Genomic DNA, 13,657 nt, shown 5'->3' with positions numbered 1-13,657 from the left:
CTAATTTCAGCTGTTTTGTGCTCCTTTCTGCTAACTACAACATTTTTGTGCGTCTTCTAACTTCTTTCTGCTCTTTTCAGCTGATTTCTGCAAGTTTCATCTTTTTAATCTATTTCAGCTACTAATTACTAATTTTAGCCTTTTCAGCTAATTTCACATTTATTACGCTCATTTCATCTGTTTCCAACCCATTTCAGCAAAAATGTGCTCTCTCCACGTCCTTCTGCTAATTTAAGCTTCTTTCTGCTATTTTAGCCACTTTTCAGCTGTTTTTGCTAATTTCAGACTTTTTCAGACGATTTTCACTTTTTGTGCTCATTTCTGCTTTTTTCAGCCTAATTGTGCAAACGTGTTCTTTCTAAACTTTCTTCTGCTAATTTAAGCTTGTTCTACCTTTTCAACTACCTTTGTAGCTACTTTTAGCTGTTTTCAGATAAATTCAAGTTTTCTTTGGTAATTTCTGCTACTTTCAGCCTAATTAACATCTTCATCCTAATTTCAGCTTGTTATGCTCCTTTCTGCTAGTTTCAGCAATTATTTAGCTGTTTTGTGCTAATTTTAGCTTTTTCAGCTAATTCCAATTTTTAGCTCATTTCAACTCTTTCCACTTCTAGTAGCTTAAGCTTCTTTCTGCATTTTCAGATATTTTTCAGCTATTTTTTTGTTTTGATAATTTTAGCTATTTTAGCTAATGTCCTAATTTTTTTTGCTCATTTCTGCTTATTTAAACCCAATTCAGCAAATATTTGTTCCTTCTGTTTTCTTTTGCTAATTTAGGCTTGTTCTTCCATTTCAGTTACCTTTCAGCATGTTTTAGCTAATTTCAGCTGTTTTTCAGCAAGTTCTTCTACAATAAGCATTCACAATGCATTTTCGCAGGAAATGCAATTTCCCTAGTTAACATCTAATCTTCAAACAGACTGGATTTGTTTTACAAAGGGAATATGGATTAAAATGATAGTTGTATAGTCGGCTGTAAAAGTGTTTAGCTCTATTGAGATTTTTTGTTTGTTTGTTTGTTTTTAACTCCTGCATGAACGCCTTTTCACCCCCTCAAAGTTACTCGTCTTCAACGCGTCCTTTACAGCTGTTACAGCAGCGAGTCTCTCAGGTGATGGGTGAGTCCAACCACAGGAATTTTAGCTATAGTTTTTTTTTTTCTTCAAGTTTGATAGGTGTTGCTTGTGTGCAACATTTTTTAAATCACACCAGAAATTCTAAGCTGGATTGAGGTGTGGAGCATTTAACAGTTGGTCCATAAACCGTTGCTTCAGAGGGTCGTTGTCCTGTTGGAAGCTGGACCTCGGTCCCGGTCAGAATGCTCTGGACTACCCTTAGGATGTTTTTTGGTGTATAATTTATGCTGTCTCCCTTTCCTTTAATTCTGGCCAGTTCAGCAATAAAAAAACATCCCACAGCATGATGCTGCCACCATCACGTGCATCCCTGTTAGGATCTGTGTATTTTTATTACTTTTGATAATTTTAGATCGTTTAGTTTCATTGTGTGTGTTTCCTGTGTTGGGGTTCTGTTGTGTCTGTCATTTCTCTGCTCCTGTTCCACACTCACCTGTTCCAGTTTGTGGAGCAGGTGAGGTGTTTGTCATTTGGTTCATCATCAGCTCTACATGTTCCCTTTGTTTCGGTTCCTGCAGCAGCGTAGCATTAGGCACGTTCCAGCGCCTTGTCCGAGAACTTCAGCTCCAGAACGAGACTCTGACTGACTCGTAGCGTGTTGCCACATCAGCTTCTTGTTCTTCTTGGTCTTCATGCTGTCTCTTGCTGGTAGCTCTTAGAACATCTGCCATTCCAGTACAGTATGTGTTGGTTTTAGAGCTAAATACACAAATAAAAAGTTGCAAAACTACTCCAGCTCTAGCTGAAGTTTCCAGTCTTTATGATGAGCTGCCTGTTGGCTGCAGCTTTATATCTAAAAGCAATTGTGACATTGTCTCACATCACGAAAACAAACAAACAAAACAACAACAACAAAAGAATTGCACCATGCCTGCTGAACACAACTCATCAGCCAGGCTGCCTAAGTGCATTAAGTCCCGAGTTCAAGAGTTCAGAGCTTAATGCCACTGATCCTGTCAGTTTGTGAAACGCATTACCCACAAAGGTCCAAAATCTTGGGTGAAAAAGGCACGAGACATGTTTCAAGTAAGCAGGCGTGTGGACATGTACATGCGATGGGAACAGAGCAGCTCCAGGTCAGAAGGCGTGACGGAGCATGATAATAACTGCGAAGAATAAACACCGTCAGAGCGGGGCACCAAGAATGGAAACCAGCACGCTGGTCTGTGGGTCACACAGCCATACAAGGGCATCGGAGAGGCTAAGGGCCGACATAGTAGCTCTGCACATGCACTTACACATACTACTGTATGTGGGTGTGTGCTTCTGTGGCGTTGGGAGGTGGTGGAGGGGGATTGAAGTGCCAGCTGGGCAGCTTAAAAATAGTGTGGCGTGGAGAACTGCGGCTGCACGGGACTCTAGGAACACATGACGGTCAGTGCAGCAGTCGCTCAGAGTTGAGTTCTTTGTGATGAGTAAAAAAGGTTGACTAAACTCAAAGTGGTGTCACTTTTTATCCAGAATGTGGCGCTGGAAGAGGCGAGTGGAGTGTGAGCTGGTTGTGGATCAAAGAGCCGTCTCGAAGAAAATAAACTGAAGAACATGGAGTGTTTGTCGGTGAGGCTGGCCCAGCAGAACCGCAGGGGGCAGTGGGGCAGTAGGCTGAGGTGAAACGTGACGGGGATCAGACTGCCGGGATTTAAAGAGCACTGGAGTGACCTCTGTTAATGCACAGAGCGCAGTGGAGGGATGAAGAAGCAGAGGGAGGCTGCATGAACAGCTGCTGGTTGAAAATGACCCCCCCCCCCCCCCCACCCCCAACCTCATCTCCAGCCCCTCAAACATTTCATGCAGTCAGTTTAGAATCTGTGCACACATGTGCACAAATATAGGTGTGCACACAGAAAATGCACCATAAATGATATATGACTGAGTTTAATCTTGTGCCCAAAGTAGCTCTTTCAACTCATGTAATCTCAGTTTGGATTAAAATGGATTATTGGATTATAAGGGCCTCCTCTTGGGAAAGAGAAGTCCACACAGGCAGAAATAAAAGATGGGAAAATCAAGAACATGGGAATCATGTGGATTATATTCCCACATTTAATTGATTTTGTCCCATTGATACTCCATTTAAACTCATGTCTAAAAAAGTTAAGTCTGATTCTCTGGACATTCAAAAAACAAAACAAACAAACAAAAAGTAGAAACGTTTCGTCTTTCATCCAAAAAACTTTGTCAGTCCTTGAAGCAATCCTGGCCAAAGTGGTTCAAAATATCCTGATGCATGCTCAATAATCCAGGTAGAAAAATCTAAAAAAGTTAAGTCTGGTCCTCTGGACAGTCAAAAAACAAAACAAACAAACAAAAAGTAGAAATGTTTCATCTTTCATCCGAAAAGTTTCTACTTTTTTTTGTTTGTTTGTTTTGTTTTTTGAATGTCCAGAGGACCAGATTTAACTTTTTTAGATTTTTCTACCTTGATTATTGAGCGTGCATCAGGATATGTAAACTCATGCTTTGTGACATCTGTGGGACCTGAATGTTTCTCCATTTTTATTTTATTTCATTTGTTTAAAGAAATTGAAAGCCTTATGCTTACCACCCGCTGCCCACATTAGAGATTTAAACTAAAATCATTGTATGCTGAGAAGGAATTAAAATATATTAATTTTGATCAAATGAAACATGAATCAAAAGTTAATTCAGAATGTATCCGATTTTATTTTTAAAGTAATATTGACTTAAATGATTAAACAGATTTTTTTCTTTCTATCCTGCATGAAATAAAAAGCTCCCAAGATGGACAGTTTACTATATCTTCATGGTCACGGCCTCTGGGAAATGTTTCTCATTGTTTCTCACGGATTCTCGTCTTCTGGAATTCCCGCCATCCTATTAATATTCTTCAGTGTTTGTGCCGCGACTTCCTCCCCTGATGTGTCTTAATCTCATAAAAGATTTAAGTGAGATATAAAACCAGGAGCGTTGGATGACATCTCATACATATGTCACACACTGTTCGTTTGGTTCACATGAACGTGGGATTAGTAGCCTCGCAGAGGACAGTGTTTCAAAAATTCCAAGATTCCTGAAGTCACACGATGATATTTTCGAGTGTTCTCAGCACCAAGACACCCCTATTTACAGGACAGGCCCGCCTTTGTGAGGGCCAGCGGCAGGGTTACTTCTCGTGAGGCAGATGTGATTCATGGGTTCAAACAGTTCCACCTCCAGGCCCATGTCTCCATAAAGCAGACTGACAAAACCCTCCAGATTTATCCAAAGGGTTTCATGTCTGTTCGCGTCAGCTTTTTATAAGTCACTGAGTGTGGCGACATTTCTAGACATGTTTTTGTGGAGTGAGCCAAATGTATATTTTTTTTCAAATGTCTTTCAAAAAGCGCCTTAATTGTACCAACTTGTGTGTGTCCTCTTGTACTAGGCTTATTGTTTTAGCCGGTGTTCAGGTTTAACTGATGTGAACACAGTCACAGGGAACACAGGTAAATGAGAAGTTTTATTTTGAAAAGCTGAACCAGAACTAAAAGTAAAGTCTGCAGGAGATGGAGCCAGAGTGAGTATCCAGGTAAAGAGTGAATGATGATAGATATTGGATTAAGGTAGTTTCTTACATGGATTTCTCACGGCTTAACTAAGCAAATAGGTAAGAGCCTCCTATTGGATAAGGGATTTGAGAAGGGTCAAATCATTTGCATGCATCAAGCAGAGAAAACATCTAAAGAGATTGCAGAAATGACTAAATTCGGGTTAAGGGGTGCCGAGATGGTGTAGGGGCAGGGCAGCCGACTCGGGACCTGAAGGCCCTGGGTTCATTCCCCAGTCATTGCGCATCTCGTGGTGTCTCTCAGCAAGACATCCAATCCCAACTTGCTCCCCGGGTGCTTACATAGCTGCCCACTGCTCCACCTGGGTGTATCCCAGGTGCGATGGGTTAAATGCAGAGAGCCAATTTCGTCTTTGTATGAGAACATACAATGATGATAACACAAAGCACTTTATTTATTAAGAACTGCTCAATGCATTATTATAAACTGGAAGGAGAGTGGGGACCCATCAGCTTCGAGAAAGAAATGTGGCTGGAAAAAAATCCAGAATGATCGTGATCGGCGATCACTTAAAAACATTTGGTGAAGTCAAATTGAAGAAAAGCAACAGTAGCACTCAGGGCTATGTTTAATAGTGAAAGTAAGAGCATTTCCACACACACAGTGTGAAGTGAACTCAAGGGATTGGGACTGAACAGCTGTGTAGCCTTAAGAAAACCACTTATCAGTGAGGCTAATCGAAAAAAAAAAAGGCTTCAGTTTGCTAGGGACCATAAAGATTGGACTCTGGAGCAATGGAAAAAGATCATGTGGTCTGATGAGTCCAGATTTACCCTGGTCCAGAGTGATGGGCGCATCAGGGTAAGAAGAAAGGCAGGTGAAGTGATGCACCCATCATGCCTAGTCATCAATGCAAGATCTTGGTGAAAAATTAATGCAACACTGGGTGGAAATAGATCTTGTGACATCACAGAAGCTTATCAAAACAATGACACAGCGAATGCATGCTGTAATCAAAGCTAAAGATGGTCCAATTAAATATTAGTGTGTGACCTTTGTTTTTGGTGGCAATTTTTTTTGGGACAGGCAGTGTATATGAATGCAATTAGAGAGGACATGGAGGTAGTTGGAGTGAGGACAGAGGAAGCAGAGGACAGAGTGAGATGGAGAAGGATGACTCGCAGTGGCGACCCCTGAAGAGGGAAAAGCCAAAAGAAGAAGAAGATGAAGAAGAAGAAGAGGAGGAAGGCACTTTGTGCTTTGGCACATATTTATATAAGAATGGGCACTTTCGCTCTAAATGCTACCAAAATGCTTTACTGTAATGTGGGCAAACTGTGTCATCAAAGAGGAAAATTTTTGAGTTGGCAGTGCAGTTTGAGGCACATATCTCCCTTTGAGCAGTTTTTGTGGATTAGATAAATGTGCAGTTTTAGTTTGCACTCTTTTAGCTGCTGCAAAAGATGCAAAAATCTAAGGGGATAAGACACTGGTGTGTTGTTTATCTTGACAAAGAGAAATTCCCTTGCACCGTAGCACATTATTAAAGATGTTCAAAATTAAAACTGTAAGGCTACTTTATTGAACATTCACTCAAAAGACACAGAGAAATAAACAATAATAATTTACCTTGCTTACATTTCTCTAAAAAACAGTCTATTATACATTCAGGCTCAGTGGTTTTCCCATCTCTGTTTTCGTGACTCTTTTTGCCTACCTGCATCCAAAGAACACATTTAACACTCCATAAAACTGGTGTTAGTGAATCACGTCAGATCAAGCTCAGTGGCCTGGAGTGAATCACAGAGAGAAAAAGCAGCCTGACATTGTTGTGTCTGTTAGGAAACCGGCCTTGTGCCAAAGCACCAATAACTGGCGAGACGCACTCTGTGCAGGTTAACTGGAGCATCCTGCAGCCACACTGGATCACTGGATCAGCTGAATCAGACCTGTGGATCTGTGCAAAAAGGAGGCAGAAACAAGTCTGTGAATGACAAAGCATGCTGAGTGTGTGTAGTTGTTTGTTCACAGAAGGGAAACTGGGGCATGCTTCACAGCTGAGTAGCGATCAGGAGGAGCTGGCATCAAAAGTAGGCTAAATAATCATCTCCAATCATCAAAGAGTCTCTTGTTTATTGGAGGGACAGGAAAGAGAGATAGCAATGTCCATGTGACTAAAACGTGAGAGCAACAGCTCACACATAAGCAGACAGGTTGTTGTCCCACTAACCTCGAAAGAATAAAAGAAGGACAGACAAAGCATACGATTTGTGGTTCCAACTTATCCAATTTACAAACGAAAGGTTCAATGTTTTTAGTTTTCAATGTCGTTTCTGCTGTACGTTCTCCTCACAGCAGGTCCTCTATGAAATCTGATGTGATTCGGCCTCTGTTTGTAGCAGAAAGGGGGGATTCCAGCAGCGGTCACATGTGTCCTGCAGAGCCACAGAAAAAACAAAAAGACAGATGACAAGCCATACATGGTTTGCTCCTGTGTGCGGCTCCGCGTTCAGCTTCTCCTAAAAACATGTTCGTGACGGGGACCTTCTGGTGTTGAGTGTGTGTGCAGGTGTCAGAAAGTGTAGGTGTGTGTTTATGAGAAATGGAGGAAGAGAAAGAGGTGAAAATGTTTTATCTTGATTGTCAAAGCTTCTAAATGCACTAATGCGCTGCACGAGGATAACGTGAATGAGCTACTATTGCTCTTAAATATATATGAGACGCGTTAATAAATGATATCCCATTCCTGCAGCATACACTCTGATAACTCTATCCTCTTTTGGAAGTCCATTTCAGCGGCAGAGCTTAGAGTAGAAATGACTGGGCTTCTCATTAAAAACTGAAATAAATGCATGAGACAAATCTCATAAATTGGTACAATGTGAGCTTAAGTATTATTATGAAAATGATGAGAAAGTAAAGAGTGTGTGCGGGGAAAGAAAGTGAGAGAAAAGGGAGCTAAGTCATTTCTTGGTCCTTCAAAGTGAGGCAAAGCAGGCCGTGGGCAAATCTAGACACTAAATATTATAAAGTAAACAAGTAGACAGTTTTTAAATGTTTTATGAATATCATTTTAAAGATTCTCTTTTAAGTATGACATATTGTGGGGTAACAGATCCAGTGTAGTTGTTTAGGGATGCACTGCACAATACAATGCAATACAATATGTTATGATGTGGGATGATATATTATGTGATGACACGATAGAATTTGACGAGATGCAATATTATATGATACAATAAAATGTGGCACACGTCATATGATCATACGTTGCGATGCAACATGATACAACACAATGTAACATGGGATGAAATATATGTAATAAATATATCATGTATCACAATAATGCAATGGAATGTGACTCAGTATATGATATACTATGTGAATATTAGTTTTGGACTTGGAGTTGTCCCAAATAAATTTTTTAGAAGTAACAAAATTCAAGTGCATTCAACCAGTAACACCACTGTCAAAGATGCACACATGCATATGTAAGGAATAAAACGTCAGTTTTACACAACCACTACTGGAGTATCAAGAGTCATATTTCACGAACTTAAAATTTGGAAACAACATTTAACAACAGTGTGACTTATTCACGTTTGTTCATTTAACAGAAACGAAGAGGAAAGATCCATGAGAGGATCACAGAGGACATTGTGAGGGGTGCTTGTGAGTGTGTGTGTGTGTGAGTGCTCGTTTCCAGCAGCAGGGTGAGCCAGTTCAGCAGGTCCCATGTTGGGCAGAAGGCTTGTGAGTGTTCAGGTGCTAGAATCCTATATCGGAGCCAGTGCTGACCATGGGTCTATATCAAGAGTCGGCTAGGGTTTCAGCCCGGCGCAGAGGATTATTCTGAGAAAGACGGGTTCTGTCCCGCCTGAAATAACTGCTCCAAACTTATGCACACTAATGAAGAACAGTGGGAGGAGAAGAATGCCACAGCGAGGTGTACCTCGTGCACCCAAACTTTCTCCCAGTAAAAAAGGTTAACAGAAGTGCTGTGAATCGAAGGGTGCGCGTCAGGGAGGGCAGAGTTCTGGGAAGAAACTGAGAAAAGGAAAATGTCAGCGTGCCGAACAGTGCAGCTTTGTGCACGGGCCAAACATTCCCCATCCTTGTAAAACAACAGAAACTTAGGGTCAAAGGCACATAACTCAAGAGTCGGGGCCAGAGATCTCGTTTGTGTACTTAGGTTGAAGCAAAGGGGGAAAATGTTAATAAAAACACGTTTAATGTTTTTAGATTGTCAAACTTTCATTCTTTACCCAACAGGACAGTTTAGGCTAGTTGTTGGTGTGAAAAGATGACCATACTGGCGATTCTGATAATTAAGAAAAAGAACATTGTGTGGGCCTGTGACACTTTACCCACAATACCAGTGATGATGCTCTCGGTACACACTCTGGCTTGTGACGATTTCTCTGTACAAAGCTGTTAAATGTGCCATCTCTCATGTATTCTATGTAGTAGTCTATTTTTATCCTGTATGTGCAGACGTATTAAAACTATTTAAAGTGTACTCTGAGTGTACCCATTTGTTTCGTATGTTCATAGGAACATGTGGTATGTTTCTCTTGCATAACTGAGAGCAACAGGAATGAAATGCATCCTATATGAAAGCACAGAGTCCTTCTTGTACCAGCCTCATTTTTTTAACCTTTTTATCGGGGCGGCTGTGGCTGAGTGGTTACAGCAGTCGTCCTCTAATGTGAGAGTTGGGGATTTGATTCCACCAGCAGTCACATGCTGAAGTGTCCCTGAGCAAGACACTGAACCCCTCATTGCCTCCGATGTGTGTCCCATCAGTGTATGAATGTGATAAAGCAATGATTACTCTTTGTAGAGAGCTGTATGAATGGGTAAATGAGGGCACAGATTGTAGTGTAAAACGCTTTGAGTATCTTGTAGGGATGCACGATATTGGGTTTTTGGCCGATATGTTAAAACTTATTTGGCCGATAACCGATATTTTATATACTTTCCTTCATCAGAACATAGCCCTATTATTTATGATTATTTGCTACAAAAATTGTGCAACAGCTGTAAGAGCTGGTGACATATATTCAGTAACAGCCATATGATATGCATAGCACTTTAACTTATATTAAATGAAAAGTGTTAAATGTTATTTATTAGCATTGGTCACATGCTATGCTGTCTCACTTGTGGAGGCTTGTTCAGGGTTCCTAGCTGCAGTGTGGGATCCTTTGCAATCTTGTGAATAAAGGACAGCTTTTTAAGTTCTAAGTTTTTGTCTATTGTGCCGTAAGACTAATCATGCTAACGGGGCTAACATGACGTCCAAACGTCTGTGGTAAAACTCACTCAAGTGCTATCGGCTATTAGCTTTTCAATGACGTCGGAAATGACGGCTTGTAACTCGGGTAAGGTTACGTTGGGAAAATATCTCCGACTGGGGGCGATGTAGCGAGGCTCAACTTAGTCCAAAAATCTTCAGAATCTGACATCCTCAACGAAAAAAAAAAATCTTCCACACCACCAACATTTTGAATTTTCCACACGCGTGACATCATCACATTGTGCTGGAGCTGCAGGCATCCTTGTCACTGGGTTGTCACAAAAACAGCATATTTTATATTGGTGAGTTATTTTGATGGAATGTACGATATTGAACTTTAATGCTAATATCGGCCAATACCGATACCATGCAGATAATATCGTGCATCCCTAGTATCTTGATAGAAAGGCGCTATACATGGTAAGTACAGGCCATTTACCATTTACAAGTTAGAGAGGCCGGAGTTAACATTAATGGAACAAAGTATATATGTTGCATGTCTTCCGTTGCTTTGAGGTTCTTGGTAAAAATCTCTAAATTTGGGCTTAGGCTGAGCATGGATGGTGCTGAACGGCACTGTGAGAATTTTAGGGTATATCCGGATCTTAGCTCGAAGTGCCTCTTTGACATGATGACAGTAATCTGCTTACAACGTTTAAATTTCTAGTGTGTAGTGCTCCTTCAGATAAACCTACAAAACCCCAGATGTAGATCTTGGAACTTTTCCATTGATCACATGTTCTGTGACCATTTAAAAACCTTTGAAGATTAAAGTGAGAATGCTGCATGTTTCATCTGAAGTACGTCAGAGTCATAGTCTGGTTTAATTTGTAGCACATTTATGGGGATACAGGAAACTTTAATGTAAGATGCAGTTTGTTAGCTTTATAAGAACTTTTGAAGTGGGATCTTTTTCACTAGCTGTTAGCTTGCCAGCTCAGTTAGAAATAAACTCTTTCTTCGAGCCGAGGTTGTTTAAAGAATTATCTATCTTAGACGGGCGCCCCGCTTGTCAGACAGAACAACAAACCAAAGCACTGTTGGGAAATGAAGGTCAATACATTTTTCAGCATTGTTGTCAGATTAGACTTAATACAGGTTGACCTATAGAGAGTGTTATTGCCCTACATTCTAAAACATTTCATTTAATAACACAGAATGTCTCAGACATGTTTAAACACGCCTCAAAATGGCCTTCAGGGTTAAAACAATCTTCTGATTGTTGCCACAATGGTGAATAAAAAAGTTTGAAATGTAGTCTAGGGGAACAGGACAATTACTTTTCACATGCAAGACATAATGTGGAGGATAATATTGGTTTTTTTTTTATCTTTAAATTTCCTACATTGTGTTTTCTGAGACAAACTGTGCTGCTCTGTGCACCACTTCTCATGCTTCAGTATTTGTGTTACAGAAATAAAATCGTGTTTTTGTCCAAGAAGCAAGGCTCCTCTGCCACCTAGAGGTAAATCAAAGTTCTGTCCACAGTCAGAACCGCAGCTCTGGGCTCAATAATGAGATATTTAGGAAGAAATCACAAACCAGATTGCTCTGAATCCAGTGATTTGTGATGAAACAGTGCGTGAGCTAATGATCTTTCATGAATCAATCTCATGTTGTAATCCTTCTAGATCAAAACATAGACAGACAGCAGGATAGACAGGTTGTCAAACTACTGTACAATGCTAAAGTTTGAATCAAAGATCTTGTGCAATGAGTAGCACTTAAGAGTGTGTTGTGAATGACTCTCAGCTACCACCACACAAAATTGTGGCACTATATCAGTAAAATGGACTGAATTGCAGCCATTTTTGTGTGTTTTTTAAGTTCAGTTTTCAAGCAGTTTTAAAAGTACATCCGATGATTCATTCCAAAAAGTTCAAGACAAAAACAACTGGACTTTATTTGTAGCAGAAGACGTTGCGCTTCTCATCCGAGAAGCTTTCTCAATTCTGTGTTTTTGTCTTGGAACTTTTTTGAACTTACCATGTCCTGGATCTTCACCAGCGTACATCCGATGATTGTTTCTTCAAAGTTTAATTCCAATCCAATCAGTGTTTCTTGAGATATTTTGCTAACAGAGTTGACTGCAAACAGTAAATTTTAAACAAAGATCTTGCGCAACCAACCCGTACACAAAATATGAGTTGGCGATCGTTCTCAGCTACTACCGCACCAGATTTAAGGCCACAAACACCAGCGAAAACATCAATATCGATCTTCCCCTTTCTAACGTCAAATAAAAAAATATTCTTGTGAATAAAAGTTTTACAATATGACTAATGGCAATCTAAGCATTAGCATATTTAAACAAATGATACTAAATAACGAACCACGAGGAACAATAAAGGAACATGCTCTTATTTCCCAGAGTTAAATAATCTAGCTTCACAAAAGAAGCTGGAGTTCCCATCAGTACCGGGAGGATGGTCCTGCAGAATAAATGGTACACACAACATTTTGACTTTATGAAGACCCAGAGACATTTGTATTCCACAGGTAAGTTTCTTTCGCCTGCTCCCATCTTCAGGGATCACCACAGCGAGCAAACTCACATGAAAGATTTGCCAATTTGTTTTATGGTGGATGCCCTTCCTGACGCAACTTGGGCTTGAACCCGCAGCCTCAGGATAACAAGACCACGACACTGACCACCAAGCTACCGCAGACCTCACTTGTGTTCCACATGACTACTAACTTTATTTACACAAAACTGCCCAAGGGAGAAATCAGAGGTGAATGTGGCGAGTTTTAAATTAAAATATAACATGAAGTTTTCTCAGTTCATTCCTTACAGTGTGACAATATTTTCTCTTATTGCAAGTTTTTTTAGTTTCCAAATAACTAATTTTAATACAATCACCCACACAAATTCACTGAAATCTCTACAATTCTTTCAAAACATCAATCTTAATATACCGTATTATATATTACATTATAATTATTTAGCATATATCTTAGATCCTTGCATACTGTTTCTTTTTTTATACTTTTTTTTTTTACTATTTGGGACCTTGAGTACACAATTTTCTTTCCACCTTATGTACCACGTGATGCGAATGACAATAATCACCTTGAACCTCGATCTCCTTAAAATTTGCTTCAGCATATTGCTCTAATTTAGAATTCCTTTGCTCCTTCTAGCAACCATTTAGCTATTTTTAGCTTTTAGCTCCCATTCTGCTACCTTTTAGCTGCTATTTGCCAACTTTTAGCCACTAATTTAATTTGAACTTTTAGCTTTTAATTTGTACATTGCAGCTTTTAGCTACTTATTTAATAAATTTAACAGCTGTTTCTTCTGATTTTAGCTTTTAGCTACAATTCTACTACCTTCAGCTAGTTGTGCTAGTATCGACATTATCAACTATTTGCCAGTTTTTAGCTTTGAGCAGATCACTCAATTTTAACCTTTACTTCCTAATTTGCCTATTTTAATTTTTAGCAATTGTTTGGATCATTTTAGCTTTTAGCATATATCTTCTGATTGTAGCTTATATTGTAGAAACGGTTTTGCTATATTAACTTTTAGCTACTGTTTTGATCATTTTAGCTTTTAGTGTGCGTTTCTTCTGACTGTAGCTTTTAGAAACTGTTTAGTTAATCTAAGCTTTTGGTTACAGTTCTGCTATAGCTTGTAGTTTAGCAATTTTCCGTTTTTAGCGTTTGCTTGTTAATTTTAGCTTTTAGCTACTTTTTATTTTCTTTTGGCA

General features: G+C 39.7%; 1 protein-coding gene across 1 annotated transcript in view; it reads left to right on the top strand.

The window, feature by feature from the left end:
• The window catches only part of LOC119411943 (serine/threonine-protein phosphatase 6 regulatory ankyrin repeat subunit C-like), a 1,101,338-nt gene that overhangs the window by 548,887 nt on the left and 538,794 nt on the right, over window positions 1-13,657 (top strand). The window lies entirely within an intron of this gene.

This window comes from Nematolebias whitei, chromosome 7 (genome assembly GCF_014905685.2).
Source record: "Nematolebias whitei isolate Nwh7 chromosome 7, NemWhi1, whole genome shotgun sequence".
Taxonomy (NCBI): Eukaryota; Metazoa; Chordata; class Actinopteri; order Cyprinodontiformes; family Rivulidae; genus Nematolebias; species Nematolebias whitei.
The sequence above is the reverse complement of the archived record's forward strand: the minus strand, read 5'-3'. Positions and strand labels throughout refer to the sequence as shown.